Source organism: Hylobates moloch, unplaced genomic scaffold, assembly GCF_009828535.3.
Source record: "Hylobates moloch isolate HMO894 unplaced genomic scaffold, HMol_V3 SCAFFOLD_5, whole genome shotgun sequence".
NCBI classification, from domain to species: domain Eukaryota; kingdom Metazoa; phylum Chordata; class Mammalia; order Primates; family Hylobatidae; genus Hylobates; species Hylobates moloch.
Genome location: NW_026652280.1, coordinates 133755755 through 133770485, shown reverse-complemented (window position 1 = coordinate 133770485; position 14731 = coordinate 133755755). Strand labels below are relative to the sequence as shown.

The following is a 14731-nucleotide window of genomic DNA, read 5'->3' as shown; positions in this document are numbered from 1 at the left end:
GATAAAGTGATATAAAAAATTTTTTTAATTCAAAAAATAAAAAGAAGCAAGCTGATTTGGCTAACTCACAGAATCCCAGAAAGGCTCAGGATCTAGAAGCCTCAGAGTTCCCAAGTATAGGGTCAGTGGTGGAGAGGCGAAAGTAAATGGTTTAAAGTCTATGTAAGGTACAGTTGGACTCTAGTCTAGGTTCCCTCCTCTGCCACCATTCCTATCTCAAATTTATTTTCTAGAAACACTGACCTGGTGATGCGATTTGGCTCTGTGTCCCCACCCAAATCTCACCTTAAATTGTAATAATCCCCACATGTAAAGGGCAGGACCAGGTGGAGATAAATGAATCACAGAGGCAATTTCCCCCACCCTGTTATTGTGACAGTGAGTGAGTTCTCACAAGATCTGATGGTTTTACAGGGGGCTTCACCCTTTGCTGGGCATTCATTCGCTCTCCTGTTCCCCTGTGAAGAGGTGCCTTCCACCATGGTTGTAAGTTTCCTGAGGCCTCCCCAGCCATATGGCACTGTGAGTCAATTACACCTCTTTTCTTTATAAATTACCCAGTCTTGAGTATTCTTCATAGCAGCGTGAGAACAGACTAATACACCTGGTGAGACTCCAGACTCAAGAAAAGTAAAGTGAGGCTCAAGGCTGAAACCCAAAGGGTTAAACAGAAGCGTGTTTGATGAAAAGCAGCCCCTGCCCACAGCCCACTTTCTTTGCCCACCTCTCAGAACACTGGGAGCCAAGCATAGACCCTGTCCCCCTCCCCTAGATTTGATTTAGATACCCCTTTGCATGCTGCCAAGACAATTTCCATCATAGTACTTCTCCTAGTGGAAGACAATGATCTTTTTTTAAATTTCTACTACCCCCACTAGACTCCGAGTTCCTTAAGGGCAGAAGCAGCATCTTAATCAGTTTTGTATCCCCAGAGCCTAACACAATGACTATCAATATACTAAATACTCCATAAATCTTTAATTGGTCCTACACACTGGCGATACAATGTTAAAAAATAATACCATGCAAAACTTAGTTGGAAATACTAGAACACAGAAGGTGTACTTTGGATTAGGTCACGAATAAAGAGTAAAGATTTAGAATTTATTGATGAAATGATGTCTCAGATTACTTTAAAATAATCCCAGGGCCACCCCTCCCTCACCCTGCAAAAAAAAAACCAGATATTTTTCTACATGCAGGTCACAAATGTTCTAAAACATCAGTTACAATAACATCAAAAAACATCAAATATCTAAGTAACAAAAATGTGCAAGGCTTCTACATGGAAAACAGAACGTTACCAAGAGAAATTCTTAAAAGACCTAGATACAGAGATATACCATGTTCATAAATTGACTCAATATTGAAACATCAATTATCTCCAAATTTATATATATTCAACTCAAATTCCAAAATTTGTGGAAATTGGCAAGCAGATTCTGAAAATCATATGAAAATGCTAACAGCCAAGAACAGCCCAGAAAACCTTAAGGAACAAAGTTGGAGAGCTTATATTACCACATATCAAAGCTTATTATAAAGCTATGTTAATACAGTGATACTAGTGCAAGGATAACAAATACACAAATAAAACAGAACAAAGTATCCAGAAACAGACCCACACAATTTTAAATTAGCTGACCATACTGTTATCTAATATATGAAAAAAAGTGCCAAACAGTGCAGAAGGACAAGGATGGTATCTGCAATAAATGGTGCTGGATCAAACAGACGTCCATATAGTAAAAAGTGAATCTTGGCCCGGTGCAGTGGGTCATGCCTAAATCCCAGCACTTTGGGAGGTCAAAGCAGGCGGAGATCATGCTACTGCACTCCAGCCTGGGTGATACAGTGAGATCCTGTCTCAAAGAAAAAAAAAAAAAAGTAAATCTTTTTTTTTTTTTTTTTTTTTTGAGACCGAGTCTCACTCTGTCGCCCAGGATAGAGTGCAATGGCACGATCTCGTCTCACTGCAACCTCTGCCTCCTGGGTTCAAGCGATTCTCCTGCCTCAGTCTCCTGAGTAGCTGGGATTACAGGCACCCGCCACCACGCCCAGCTAATTTTTGTATTTTTAGTAGAGACAGGGTTTCACCATGTTGGCTAGGCTGGTCTCAAACTCATGACCTCATGATCCACTCACCTCAGCCTCCCAAAGTGCTGGGACTTCAGGCATGAGCCACCATGCCCGGCCTAAAAAGTGAATCTTGACCCCTGCGATTCATCGAGAATTTACTCTAAATTATATACCTTAAATGCAAAAAGTAGCGGATGGGTGCAGTGGCTCACACTTGTAATCCCAGCACTTTGGGAGGCCAAAGAGGGCAGATTGCTTGAGCCCAAGAGTTTGAGACCAGCCTGAGTAATATGTTGAAACCCTGTCTCTACAAAACATACAAAAATTAGCCAGGCGTGGTGGCAAACGCCTGTAGTCGTAGTTACAGCTACTCAGGAGGCTGAGGTGGGAGGACTGCTTGAGCACAGGAGGCGGAGATTGCAGTGTTCTGAGATTGCACCACTGCACTTCAGACCCTGTCTGAAAAAAAATTTTTTTTTGCAAAAAGTAAAATAAAACTGCTATAAGGCAACACAGAAAAATATGTTCATATTCTCAGGTTAGGCATTGATTTCTTAAACAGGACACAAAAAGCAGTAACCATAAAGGACAAGATTGATAAAGTATACTTCATTAAAATTAAGAATCTCAGGCTGGGTGCAGTGGTTCATGCCTGTAATCCCAACACTCTGGGAGGCTGAGGCAGGTGTAGGTGTATGACTTGAGCCCAGGAATTCAAGACCAGCCTACGCAACATGGCAAAACCGCATTTCCGCTAAAAATACAAAAATTAGCTGGGCATGGTGGTGCTCACCTGTAGTTCCAGCTACTTGGGGGTTGAGGCAGGAGGATTACCTGAGCCTTGGGAGATCAAGATTGCAGTGAGCCGTGATCGTGCCACTGCACTCCAACCTGGACAACAGAGTGAGATTCTGTCTCAAAAAAAAAAAAAAGGCCAGGCACGGTGGCTCACACCTGTAATCACAGCGCTTTGGGAGGCCGAGGCAGGCGGATCATGAGGTCAAGAGATCAAGACCATCCTGGCCAACATGGTGAAGCCCTGTCTCTACTAAAAATACAAAAATTAGCCAGGCATGGTGGCACACACCTATAGTCCCAGCTACTCAGGAGGCTGAGGCAGGAGAATTGCTTGAACCCGGGAGGTGGAGGGTGCAGTGCGCCGAGATCGCACCACTGCACTCTAGCCTGGCAACAGAGTGAGACGCCATCTTACAAAACAAACAAACAAAAAAAAAAAAACACACACACACAAACACACACACACACAAATTAAGAATCTCCAGGCATGAAAAAAACACCATTAAAAGACTGAAAAGGCAGCCGGGCACGGTGGCTCAAGCTTGTAATCCCAGCACTTTGGGAGGCTGAGGTGGGCGAATCACAAGGTCAGGAGATCGAGACCACGGTGAAACCCCGTCTCTACTAAAAACACAAAAAATTAGCCGGGCGTCGTGGTGGGCGCCTGTAGTCCCAGCTACTCGGAGAGGCTGAGGCAGGAGAATGGCGTGAACCCGGGAGGCGGAGCTTGCAGTGAGCCGAGATTGCGCCACTGCACTCCAACCTGGGCGACAGAGCGAGACTCCGTCTCAAAAAAAAAAAAAGGCAAAACACAGACTGAAAAAATAAAAATGCAATACATATATATCCTAGAAAGGACTCATATCCAGAATAAAGTATTATAAATCAAAGATAAATAAGCATATCAATGAAAACTGGGCAAAAAGACTTAACAGGCACTTCACAAGAGGAAATATAAATGGTCAACAAAAGATACTCAACCTCAGTACCAGGAAAATGGAAAATGAAACCACACTGATATATTACTGTACCTGTACTAGACTAGCAAAAAAAATTTCAACTGACAAGCACCAGCAAGGATGTGGGGTAACCAGAACATTCCCTGCTAATTGGTACAACCACTTTGGGAAAATGTTCAACAATATCTAATACTAAAGTTTTATCAGCCACATACCTATAAAACCAACAATGCCACTCCTATGTACATACTCCAATCTAGTAATGTTCTATTTCTTGATCTTTGGTGGTTCACTTAGTAAAAATTCATTACCTGCAATGTTTTTTGTTTTTGTTTTTTCTGAAAGACGGTCTCACTCTGCCGCTCAGGCTGGAGTGCAGTGGCATGATCAAGGCTCACTGCAACCCCGACCTCCTCGGCTCTGGTGATCCTCCCACCTCAGCCTCCTGGGTAGCTTGGACTACCAGCACACACAACTACACCCAGCTAATTTTTGTATTTTTAGTAGAAATGGGGTTTTGCCACGTTGCCCAGGCTAGTCTCAAACTCCTGGGCTCAAGTGATCCACCTGCCTCTGCCTCCCAAAATGCTAGGATCACATGCGTGAGCCACCGCACCCAGACCACCTGCACATTTAGAATTGTGAACTTTTTCTCTATACTTCAATAACTTAGTTCTAAGATTTATTTGACACAAAATTCTCGGAAATCGTAAAGTTATCATTTTAAAATAGAAAAAAGAGCTTCTGGGCGGGGTGCGGTGGCTCACGCCTGTAATCCCAGCACTTTGGGAGGCCGAGGCGGGCAGATCATTTGAGGTCAGGAGTTCGAGACCAGCCTGACCAACATGGTGAAACCCCATCTCTACTAAAAATAAAAATAAAAAAAAAAAGAAAGAAAGAAATTAGCCGGGAGTGGTGATGTATGCCTGTAATCTCAGCTACTCGGAGAATATATCCAGCCTAGGCGACACAGTGAGACTCAGCCTTAAAAAAAAAAGAAAGAAAAAGAAGGCCGGGCACCGTGGCTCACGCCTGTAATCCCAACACTTTGGGAGGCCGAGGCAGGTGGAACACGAGGTCAAGAGATCAAGACCATCCTGGCCAACATGGTGAAACCTCGTCTCTACTAAAAATATAAAAATTAGCTGGGAGTGGTGGTGCGGGCCTGTAGTCCCAGCTACTCGGGAGGCTGAGGCAAGAGAATTGCTTAAACACAGGAGGTGGAAGTTGCAGTGAACCAAGGTCGCCACTGCACTCCAGTCTCGCGACAGTGAGACTCCGTCTCAAAAAAAAAAAAAAAAAAGAAAAGAAAAAGAAAAAAGAGCTTCTGGTACACTGGTGAAATTCTACTAACAAAATTTTAAAACAAAAAAAAAGTTACTAACATATATCAGCTCAGAACACAGATTAAAAACTAACAGCAGATCGCTTTTCTTTAACTTCAGTAAGCACTGGAATTCATTCTTTCGGCAAAGAAAGCAGCTTATTATTCAACACTGTAACCCAAAGAAAAGATACCACTTCAAGAAAATACTTCTTTTCAAAAGCAGCTCTACCAGCAATAGATAGGAGGAAAGCGAGGAAACCATTCCAAAAGGCTTGGTTAACTCCTGGGTGAAAGAATGCCAAATGAGATGATCTAAGAAGCCCCAAAGACAGACAGACAGACACAGGGAAATCACAGCAACTCTTTTGAGTGCAAACACCAACACCACAATCCAACCTACCGGAAATCCTGAGGTTAATTTGAGGCTTGCCCCACTAGTCATAAGGTGATTCAGGGATGGCTACAAACCCTCCTCAAGTGCATTCTGGACCTGGCACATCTGCCTTGCCCATCACCAGCCTGGAGACACGCCATGCGCAGAATCCCGGAGGCCAAATAAAGACGCCAACTTTGCAAGTCAGGGGCGCGAGCGCTCTCGCCCCTCAGGTCCCCAGAGGGAACCGACTTCTGGCCTCGAGGGTGGGATGCAGGGTCAGTGCCCTCCACGGGATTTACGAGGACGTGCCCGAAGCTGCTCCATCCCTCCACCGCCCTGGGACGCCACAGTTAGACCCGCCGACGAGTTTCTTCCCCAGCGCCCACGAGAAGGAGGGCTGCGGGCGGCGGCGGCGGCGACAGGCGAGGAAGGGAGTGCAGGGAACTTAGGCCCTGGCGGGGCCGGGCGTGCCCGCCCCGCTCGCGCAGCAAAACTTGCGGCGGCCCCCGCCCGCCGCGCCTCGGCCCAGCTGTGCGCCAGCGGAACACGGACTCACCGCCCGTCCGGCCTCCCGGCCCGCCCGGCCTGGCGCAGCGCCCCTCACCTTGGAAACGTTGAGTAGACTTCGCCGTAAACATTAACTTCCCATCCAGCCGGCAGCCGCGCCGCCGCGTCTCAGCGCCTCGGCCCCGCTCCTGGCTCCACGGTCGCCCGTCCCGCGTTCCCAAAAGCACCACGCTCACTGAGAAGCTCAGGGCCGCCTCGCGACCCTCACCTACCCCTCCCGGCACCGCCGCTGTCGGAACCGCAGCCAGCCCCTTGCCTGCTGGCCAGCTGGTTCCTCCGGGGTCCGGCCCGGCCGCGTCAGGAGAGCCGAAGGCGCAGGCGCGGTAGGGCCTTAAAGAGACCCGGCCGCCTCTACTGCAGAATGGGTTCGAGCAGGTTAGGGGCCGGGCGGGCCGGCCGAGAAAAGGAGGCGGCGAAGGGATTGGACGGAGTGCAGCGGGGGCGGGGAAATCCCTCTCTCCCTCCGCCTCTCTTTCAAAACACCAGCCCTCAGTCTTGCAAGTCGCCGACTTCCCCGGCCACTTGAACCGCCCCTTCCATGTTAAAGCGGTAGAAGACACACCCCCTCGGGGGCCTGAAGCGACCCCGAGCTTAGGACTGCAGGCCTCGCGCTGCCGCGCCGCACCGCCCCGCCCCGGAGCCTGACTTCCAGGCCCCTGGCACGCGGTGCAGACGCGCATGCTTCGGAAGGCAGCCCCGAGCTCCCCCAGAGGTGTCCTTAGGGCACTCTCAAAAACAATAATCAACGTGTAAATGACACTTGTAATTGTAATGTACTCTTACACGTCTCTACGCACTGGGTTTATGCAGACTCCTGCCGGGGGCAGAACATGGGCACGAATATGTAAGATTCAGCCGGGCAACCCTGCAGCGTCAACGAAGACATTCTTAGAAGGAAAGTACTTCGTTTGGGACGCAAACAGCCTATTAATTCTGGTCCAGGAAAAGCAGGCAAGAAAAATTAAAAAGGCAATACGGATTACTTTAATTATATGTTTAGAAGTGACAGCCGGGCGCGGTGGCTCACACCTGTAATCCCAACACTTTGGGAGGCCAAGGCGGGCGGATTGCCTGTGGTCAGGAGTTCGAGACCAATCTGGCCAACATGGTGAAACCCCGTCTCTACCAAAACTACAAAAAAAAAAAAAAAAAAAAAATAGCCCGGCGTGGTGGCGTACGCCTGTACTCCCAGCTACTCTGGAGGCTGAGGCAGAGGAATTGCTTGAACCACGGAGGTGGAGGTTGCAGTGAGCCAAAATCGCGCCACTGCACTCCAGCCTGGGTCAAAAAAAAAAAAAAAAGTGACAAAAATTATAATAATTAGCAGCACAAGAAACTCCAAAATTATTTGTCTAGAAATTAGATATCCCTAGTTATTTTCTAATTTAAATTTATAAGACAGAATTCGCAGATGGGTTTCCACTGAACTAAGCATTTCAGAAAAAAAAAAAAAAAAACTTACATTTTTTCAACAAGATTAGGAAATACCAAGAAATAGGAAGTAAAGCCATGCCCTCCACCCAGCTAAAAACTTTGAAAACTTGAACTTTTATCTGAGGCAAATGTTTGCATAACTTTAGATTGTGCCATTATTTAAAGAAATTTCAATTAACAAGTTTATTGCAACTCAATCCTTGTATAAGAAAACTAAGATACATCCTTGATAATGTACCTCTCCCCTCTTATATTCCATCCGTCAGCAAATTCTGTTGGTTTTTACCTTAAAAATGGTCCTTGAATCTGTCCTCTCCTATCTCCTCCATCACCACCCTAGTCTAGGCTACCTTCACCTGGGGAGTTGGGGTGGAGGGATTACTGACCTAGTCTTCTTGTGGTTTACCCATATCCCCTTTATCCCCTCTCTAATCTCAACACAACAGGCAGAGTGATTTTTTCAAAATACAGTGTGACCCTGTCACTTCCCAGCCTAAACCACTTAAACACCTTCCCATTCTCTTAGAAAAAACCCTTCTAACTAACCAAGCCCTGAATGGCCAGGTGCCTTGCCCACCTCTCCAACTCTTCTCACTGCTCAGACCAATTCCACCCTGCTCTCTGTGCTCCAGCCACGCTGGCCTCTTTTATTCCCTATTTACCAGCTTCCTGGCCTCAACAGAGCTTTTGCTCATGCTTTGCTCTGTGGCCGGAAAGTTCTCCCAGTCCTCATCCTTTGACAACGGCTCTAGTATCTACCTCTGAGAAGCACCTTGTGACCTCCCTATGGTGGTCTCTTACTCCTTTCACATCGCATGAAACTGTAATTGGGTAATTATATTGGTGAATTTTTTTACTATTAGCTCCGTTAAGTCCAGGATTTGATTTTGTTTGTTTCATGGTTGTATTTTCATATTTGTTAAATATATATTTGTTCAGTAAATGAAAATTATAGATGCTAGAACTTAAACTAAATTTGGCATAAAGTCAGAGAAAGGTAAAATGTCACAATCTGACATTTGGAATCAGAGTCTAAAAACTTCAGTTATGTTAAAACTGATTTTATATCATTTTAGCTGGGTTGTCACAAGATTCTTTGGGTAACCTTTAAAACAGTTCTCAAAGAGCCTTTTGTAAGCACCTGAATTAATAATGATAAGACATGGGATGGCCCACATAAAACTAACAACATTGGTTGCTTCAAGAGAGGAAGACTGAGCCAAGCACGGTGGCTCACGCCTATAATCTAAACACTTTGGAAGGCTGAGGCCGGCGGATCATTTAAGATCAGTAGTTTAAGACTAGCCTGAGCAGGCCGGGCGCGGTGGCTCAAGCTTGTAATCCCAGCACTTTGGGAGGCCGAGGCGGGCGGATCACGAGGTCAGGAGATCGAGACCACGGTGAAACCCCGTCTCTACTAAAAATACAAAAAAAATTAGCCGGGCGTGGTGGCGGGCGCCTGTAGTCCCAGCTACTCGGAGAGGCTGAGGCAGGAGAATGGCGTGAACCTGGGAGGTGGAGCTTGCAGTGAGCCGAGATTGCGCCACTTCACTCCAGCCTGGGTGACAGAGCGAGACTCCGTCTCAAAAAAAAAAAAAAAAAAAAAAGACTAGCCTGAGCAACATGGCAAAACCCTATCTTTACAAAAAAAAATTTAGACAGGTGTGGTGGCAGGCACCTGGAGTCCTGCTACTTGGGAGCCTGAGGCAGGAGGATTGCTTGAGCCTGGAAGGGTGAGGCTGCAGTGAGCCATGACCGTGCCACCGCACTCCAGCCTGGGCAACTGAGAAAGAGCTTGTCTCAAAAAAAAAGCGAGAGAGAGGAAGACTGGGTGACTGGTGGGTACCAGCGGGAAGGAGATTTTTACTGCATGCCCAAAAGGTTTAAAATTGTATCTTTTTTTTATCTTCAAGTATGTGAATTATCTATGTGAAGATAAATAAATGACACAAAGTATGTGAATTATCTATGTGAAGATAAATGACACAAAAGAGTGTCATACTGTTCCATTTATTTGAAATTCTAGAAAAGACAAAATTAATCTGTGGTGAAAAAAATCATAACAGTGGTTCCCTGTGGCAGGGGATTGACTGGGATGGTACGTGAGTGAAATTTCTGGGTGGTAAAAATGGTCTCTATCTTGATAGGGATGTGAGTTACGTAAGTATATTCACTTATCAAAAAATATGCAGGTAACATTTCAGTGAATGTAAATTTTACCTTAAAAACTATAAAAAACAGTGGCCGGGCATGGTGGCTCACACCTGTAATCCCAGCACTTTGGGAGGCCAAGGTGGGTGGATTGCCTGAGCTGAAGAGTTCAAGACCAGCCTGGGCAATACGGTGAAACCCCATCTCTACTAAAATACAAAAAAAAAGTTAGCCGGGCATGGCGGCGTGTGCCTGTAACCTCAGCTACTCGGGAGGCTGAGACAGGAAAATCGCTTGAACCCGGGGGGTGGAGGTTGCAGTGAGCTGAGATCGCACCATTGCACTCCAGCCTAGGTGACAGAGTGAGCGACTCCGTCTCAAAAAAAACAAAACAAAACAGTGATGGCTCATGCCTGTGATCCCAGCACTTTGGGAGGCCGAGGTGGTGGATCACGAGGTCAGGAGTTCAAGACCAACCTGGCCAACATGGTGAAACCCCATCTCTACTAAAAATAAAAAAAAAAATTATCCAGGCATGGTGGCAGAGGCCTGTAATCTCAGCTACTTGGGAGGCTGAGGCAGAGAATTGCTTGAACCCAAGAGGTGGAGCTTGCAGTGAGCTGAGATCGCGCCACTGCACTCCAGCCTGGGCAACAGAGCAAGACTCTGTCTCAATAGCAACAACAACAACAAAAAAACCATAAAAATTAAATAAAATTTTAAAATCTAATAGCTAACACCTGGTTGAGCACTCAACACGTATGGGTATTGGCTAAGGCTATATACATACACCTCATACTGTCCTCATGGGGTAGGTATTATTATCATAACCCCCTTGCATATGAAGAAGCTGAAATTTAGTAAATACCAAATAACTTACCTCAATTTATACCCCTGGAAAGTGGTGGCAGAGCTTTTAACACAGTCAGTTGAATGCCAGAAGTGGTTAAACATTAGGCCCTGTAACACTTCTCTGAAATTGTAATATTTTGGTTTATATACATTACTCATCTACTAGATCAGGAGCTTCACAATGATTGAAATCATATTTTGTCTGTTTGTTTGAGGTTTGTGGTTTCATTTTATTTTATTATTTTAAAAGCCTGGGTCTCACTGTGTTGCTCAGGCTGGACTTGGACTCCTGAATTCAAGCCATCCTCCTGCCTCAGCTTCTTCTTTTTTTTTTTTCTCGCTCCGTCCCCCAGGCTGGAGTGCAGTAGCAAGATCTCGACTCACTGCAAGCTCCCCCTTCCAGGTTCACACCATTCTCCTGCCTCAGCCTCCCAAGCAGCTGGGACTACAGGCGCCTGCCACCACGCCCGGCTAATTTTTTGTATTTTTAGTAGAAACGGGGTTTCACCATGTTAGCCAGGATGGTCTCAATCTCCTGACCTCGTGATCCGCCCACCTCAGCCTCCCAAAGTGGTGGGATTACAGGCATGAGCCACCGTGCCCGGCCTTCAGATAGTTTTATTTGCGGTAAATTCAGTGAGCAATTCAAAGTTTTCTATGTTCTAATACTGTACACCCTTAGCATTGATTTGGGTCACTGTCTGGGAGGGGAACCCCTCTAAACCTGGCAAGGGTTAAACCCTGGAACACCATGCTCTAAACTGCCAAAGGTGTTTAAGTCAGCCATGTTAGCTCCATTGTTCACAGAAAGGAAATGCAAGGGAGACAGTCCTCCGAAAGGCAAAAACAACCCAAGGTACAAAGAAGGAACTCACCAGAGAAGTCAAACCCACTGTGAACAGTATTCCTCCCTCACCCTGGGCACCTGTATTTGGGAGCTTTTTTAGAGAACTAGACCATCTCAGTTACATTCTAGGATTGCACTGTCCAATACAGCAACCACTAGAGACACTAGCAACATGTGACTATTTACATTTAAACTTAAGTTAAGCCAGGCATGGTGGCTCATGCCTGTAATCCCAGCACTTTGGGAGGCCAAGACAGGAGGATCGCTTGAGGCCAAGAGTTTGAGGCCAGCCTGAGCAACATAGTCAGACCCCATCTCTACAAAATAAAAATAAAAAAAATAGCCAGGTGTGTTGGCATAACTGTAGCTATTCTGGAGACTGAAGTGGGAGGGTCACTTGAGCCCAAGAGGTGGAGGTTGCAGTGAGTTAAGATCATGCCCCTGCACTCCAGCCTGTGTGCCAGAGTGGGGCCCTGTCTCAAAAATAAATAAACTTAAAAGTTCAGTTTCATAGTCACACTCACATACTTCACGTGCTCAATAATAGCACATGTGGCTAGTGGCTACTGTCTGACAGCACAAATATAGAACATTTCCACTCATCAGAAAGTCCTATTGATAGCACTATTAAAGAAAAAGGAGACATAACACTCCATTTCAACTCCTACTAATGTTCAAAACTGTTTTGTTTTGTTTTATTTTTTAAACGAAGGCTAACAATGAAATAGTGACAGCCTATCTTACTAGGTTCATTACTTTCTACAATATGAATCTGAAAGGTACTCAAATAAAAAGCTATGGCCTCCATGCACTGGAGTTATAAGAATAGCTTTAACTTAGCAGGGCATGGTAGTGTGCACCTGTAGTTCCAGCTTCTAGGGAGGCTGAGGTGGGAAAATCACTTGAGCCCAGGAGGTGGAGGTTGCAGTGAGCTGACATCGCGCCACTGCACCGCACCGCACCCTGGGCAACAGAGCAAAATCCTGTCTCAAAAAAAAAAAGAATAGCTTTAACCTCACCACTTTACCACTTTACCTCTACCATATTCATTCTTTTTTTTTCTTTTCTTTTTTTTTTTTTGAGACGGAGTGTCGCTCTGTCACCCAGGCTGGAGTGCAATGGCGCGATCTCGGCTCACCGCAAGCTCCGCCTCCCGGGTTCACGCCATTCTCCTGCCTCAGCGTGTAGCTGGGACTACAGGCGCCCGCCACCATGCCCGGCTAATTTTTTTTTTGTATTTTTAGTAGAGACGGGGTTTCACCGTGTTAGCCAGGATGGTCTCGATCTCCTGACCTCGTGATCCGCCCGCCTCGGCCTCCCAAAGTGCTGGGATTACAAGGGTGAGCCACCGCGCCCGGCCCATATTCATTCTTTAGAAGACTGACATCATCTTAGGAAAGAACATTATTAAAAGACACACAATTCTGTTTATCTTTTGATACTTGTGCACAGGTAGAGACTAGATCTGCCGTGATTATGGGAAAGAACAAGCTCTCTGGATCTAGAGCTCTGACATCATTTCTATATGTGATACTACACATTAACACTGTCAGCCCAAAAAACTTTTGAAATTGAGCCACCAGAATGGGACATCAATAGTGTGCCAGTTTCTACCCTACCCACCAAATGGAGAAATTCATTCATTTCTTGACTTTCCAAAATGCTTGTTTTAAAGCAAGATAAAATTTGGTGGAACTAGAGTTAGTAATTCCACTTAAACTATCCAATTATCTGGGAACTAGTAACTTCTACATTAATTCAAGTGACTAGACTGTGTTCTTGCCAAAATGTGATCAACCCCTTTGATCTCTTCGAGCTCCAATCTTCTCATTCATAAACTGGAGATAATAATATCTACTTAAGCACTGAAGTGACAGTTAAGTGGAATAATATATACCATGTGTATAACAAATATTCAAAAATCATAGCTATTGTAATTGCTATTTTCTAAAGCCGCAAAGCACCAATATGCAAAAACAAAAAGACAAATAAAAGAGACTGAATTAGAAGAATCCTGATTTTGACAGCTGCTAATAGTCTGGCTTTTAACCTCTGTAAGCTTCAGTCTCTTCATCAAGCAAATAAAAATAAGAGTCCCAATCACAGATGTGACGTGAGATGTGTTTTTATTTCATGTGAAATTGTCTAATTAAAGCCAGGTACAAACATCAGCTAATGTTAATTAGCAGTCTCTCCCACCTCCACCAAAAAAAAAAAAAAAAAAAGATGAGGTGAGGAAGCTATTTTAGGAACATGATACTTTACAGAAAAATTAATGTAGCTTTTATTATGAACTGTGTTCCCAAACACGACGAGAGGCAACACTTCCGAAATCATCATTGAGAGGCCATGGAACCATCAACACTGTCACCAAATAGAGTTTGTGAACAAATGCTATGGTAACCAGTCATTTTCTTCTTCTCCATATGAGAAATTTGAAGCCCATACAGACACACTAGGTCTCCTCTGTGAATGTATATTCAAAGAAACGTAAACAGCAGCCAATTACAGCTAGGAGAGAATTTCGGCAAGTGTTGAATTACAAAAAGCCAATTACTAAAATACCTTTCTTGCAGGTATGGAATTAAACCTAACACTTCATAAATTTTGTTCATCACTCGAATGGCTGCAATACAATGAGATAACAGTCTTAAAATAAAACTGAAGAAATGTTAACAAGCTGTTCCTGTGTTTTGAAGATTAAGCGAAATATACAAATCCTAACTCAATAACAAATTATTTTCTGTTACAGCAATTATATTTTTGTAAGTTTTAATATAAAATCAAACATCGTTTTACACATTTACCTGTTTTCCACTAGGGTTTCTAAAGGCAGCAGTCATTTTGGTGGTAACCATGATAAGCAGAGAAGACAGGGAGACTGGGGATTTGAATTGAATTTATAGCTGACTCATAGGGAGTGTTAACAACGACATTGCCACTGGGATCCACCCATTTAACACCCTTTCAGTTCCACCTTATACACTTGTTAGGTAGTAGGGAGCTGGGAATGTGGAGGACTAGGAATGCTGAATCCAAAGCCTTTTGGTCCTAGGTATGCTAATTGATTTTGGTTTTTCATTCCTTCTTTCCTTCTTTTCTACCCTCCCTCCCTCCCTTCCTTCCTTCCTTCCTTCCCTTTTCCATCTTCCTTCTTCTTTCCCTCCTTCCTTCCTTCTAGAACTTGATTTATCTCAGAATGACATTATAATTGTTATTGTGTTTGAGTGCCGATGCTGAGGCATTGGCTAGAAACTTCTATAATTAGGTATTTTCTGACACTAGACAAAATTATTAATGTGGTAGAACTTTCCCCTTTGGCTTTTTTTTTTTTCATTCTT

At 44.7% G+C, this 14731-nt stretch overlaps 1 protein-coding gene across 5 annotated transcripts in view; it reads right to left on the bottom strand.

The window, feature by feature from the left end:
* Nucleotides 1-6437, bottom strand: part of EVI5 (ecotropic viral integration site 5) — a 289476-nt gene extending 283039 nt beyond the window's left edge. For 3 of the 5 annotated variants that reach the window (XM_058439572.1, XM_058439573.1, XM_058439574.1), the window contains exon 1: nucleotides 5564-5574. The gene's annotated coding sequence lies outside the window, so the exon portion shown is untranslated. Of the gene's footprint in view, nucleotides 1-5563; nucleotides 5575-6143 lie in introns of those variants that run through there. The other 2 variants (XM_032155352.2, XM_032155353.2) reach the window with 1 other exon arrangement.
* Nucleotides 6438-14731: the final 8294 nt, after the last annotated feature.